Source organism: Limulus polyphemus, unplaced genomic scaffold, assembly GCF_000517525.1.
Source record: "Limulus polyphemus unplaced genomic scaffold, Limulus_polyphemus-2.1.2 Scaffold4182, whole genome shotgun sequence".
Taxonomy (NCBI): Eukaryota; Metazoa; Arthropoda; class Merostomata; order Xiphosura; family Limulidae; genus Limulus; species Limulus polyphemus.
The window spans coordinates 11,691-14,675 of record NW_013669792.1 but is presented as its reverse complement, the minus strand read 5'-3'; positions in this window follow the sequence as shown (position 1 = coordinate 14,675).

The window sequence follows — 2,985 nt, the reverse complement described above, 5'->3', positions numbered from 1 at the left end:
AAATCACTAATAGCCAAAGCTACAGTTGTAGCTTCCTGATTTGGTATTGCATATGCCTCAGGCCAATTTGGTGAAATAATCCATCACCACACAAAGGTACCTGTTTCCAGCACGAGTTTGGGGCAAAGGACCAGCAATGTCAACGGCTACTCTTTCCATTGGTGTGCCAACTGGATATAACTTCAAAGTACAATGGTAATTTTCTTGGGTGGATAGATTTGTTAGCACAAACTGACCCTTTTCTGACAAAACACATCCAAGACTTTGGAAACAGTGGAAGAGGCAAGGCAAGATATTTCTCATCAACCATTGTTGCAGAGTTCATTGAACTCATAGCAAAGCAGGTAACAAATTATATTGTCAAGGATATTTCACGTTCCAAGTATTTCTCAGTGTCGGTCGATTCAACATTAGATTTAATTAACCCATGTTGATCAGCTCAGTGTTACTGTACTGAATGGCATAACCATTGAGCACTTCCTCACATTTTTACAGATTGAAAGCCATAAGGCTACAGACCTCACAAATGACTTGCTGAACTATTTGAAGTTGCAAACAATTGATATTAAAAATTGCCGTGGTCAAACTCATGATAATGTGAGCAACATGACTGGAAAATACTCTGAAATGCAAGCAAGACTGAAGGTTGTAATCCATTGGCCTTGTTTGTGCCAAGCACAGCACATTCCTTGAATCTTGTTGGATCAAAAGCTGTGTAGAAGTTGCAAGCTTCTTTGGTTTCCTGGCAAACGTTTACAATTTTTTTCTGCATCTGCCCATCTTTTGTCTGTTATAATGAAATATCTGGAAGGGAAGGAACTCTCAGATGCAATTTCAGCCTTATCCAAAGGATACATAAACATTCAAGGTGCATTGAATGAAATTGCTGATGATAAAAAACAAACTGCAGCTGCGAGACATGAAGCTGACTCCTTGTCTCAGACAATGGATTTGCTGAAATCACCATTCTCCTGTCATTTCTAGAACACCATTTTTTTCAGTTTTAACACAAGAAGCAAATCACTACAATCCACAACCATTGATATTAAGGTTGCTGTAATTACCGGTTATCTCTTTAATTTAAAATTATACTACAATTGGCTATTATTGTTAATAAATTAACTTTTCTGGCTCCCTTATGCCCTCGGAAAGTGCCGTTACTTTCGTTACCAGAGTGCCATAATAACTACTATCACATCATTCGGCATGTTGTTTTTCTTGAAATGCTTATTTGTGTTATGTCTCCGTTCGTTAGTTAATTTTCCGTAAATTCGTTCCGACGAAACTTTAGCGACACAAGTCCTTTCTTAAATAAACTGGTTTATTCTTTCCGAATACGATACACTTAATTTCAACAGTCGCTCTATAACAAAAGCTATAATTCTCAACGAACTTCTCACGTGCTTAACAATATTCTCTCTGACTGCAGTTCAATTACTCATTACCTCGTTCGTCGCTTCGTGGCCGGTCTTATATATACAAGACTACACTATATCTAGAAAGATCACGAGATTTAAGGAAAAGACGTGAAAGTTCGAGAATGACGTGGCGTGATACTAGCCACGTGACCTCGATGTCGTAACACTGCCCCCTCCTTAATATTGTTCGTCCCGAACAATAGCTACTTACATTAAACCAATAACAATTAACAATAACTTAATTAAATGTACAGAATTACAAACACAAAATTACAATTCAACAAAGTCTTTTAATTTACGGGACGTATCTTCTTCCGTACTGGTCTCCGTCTCGTTGGCTTCTGCTTCATGTGGGGTTCATCTGCTTCATCAGGAAATGTCCTATCATCGGTAACCGTCACATCAGTGGTAGTAACTTCACCAAGAGTTTCACCGTTTCCCTTCTCAAAACTGAGTAGTTTCTTCTTCGACAGTGGCTTTTTCAGGTGACACTTCTTCAGCAGCGTCATTTGTTCCTTTGTTCACTTCATCCCAACTGAAATGTCCTGGACCGTGATAACGCCAAAGCCTGTTGGCATGTGCCACTTTTGGCTTACCTCGCCGACCACATTTTATCCAGAAAGTCACGTCTGAGAGACGATCCACTATGTCATATGGACCTTCCCATGGAGAAGACAACTTAGGAGACTTCCCTTTGGTCTTCCTGGGATTATACAACCACACCTTGTCTCCTGGTTCAAAGCTGACTTCAGTAGATCTCTTATCATAAGATAGCTTCATCGATTCAGCAAACGTTTTCAAGTTTGAACGTACTTGATGGTGAATATCATCCATCCTTTCCGATAACACTTTCACAAACTCTGACACATTCTCAGGCAACTCTTCATAAGATGGGCGTCCTGTTATCAGATCCACTGGCAACCGAAGTTCCCGATCAAACATCAACTTTGCTGGAGTGTATCGAGTCCTATAGGCCATCAACAGTGGAGGGAGTAAGACATTCCAGTCATCTTGGCGGCTATTACAAAACTTTGCCAATTCCTGTCCCAGTTGTATTTTTCTACCATCCCATGAGACTGTGGGTGAAATGGCGTTGTCCTGGTCTTTCGGATGCCAAACAACTTGCAGCATTCTTGGAACACAGCTTATTCAAAGTTACGGCCTTGATCTGAATGCAGTTCATATGGCAAACCAAATCTGAAGAAGAAATCACTAATAGCCGAAGCTTCAGTTGTAGCTTTCTGATTTGGTATTGCATATGCCTCGGGCCACTTGGTGAAATAATCCATCACCACACAAATGTAGTTGTTTCCAGCACGAGTTTGGGGCAGAGGATCAGCAATGTCGATGGCTACTCTTTCCATTGGTGCACCAACTTGATATAACTTCATTGGAGCCCGTCCTTTATGTTTGGGTCTCCTTTAGCACCACATGTATTGCAGGTCCTGCACCATTCTTCCACATCTTGTCTCATACCTATCCAGTAAAATATGTGTCATAGGTGACTCAATGTTTTCTTAACTCCGAGATGTCTTCCTGTTAAATTATCATGGGATTGACGCAGCAC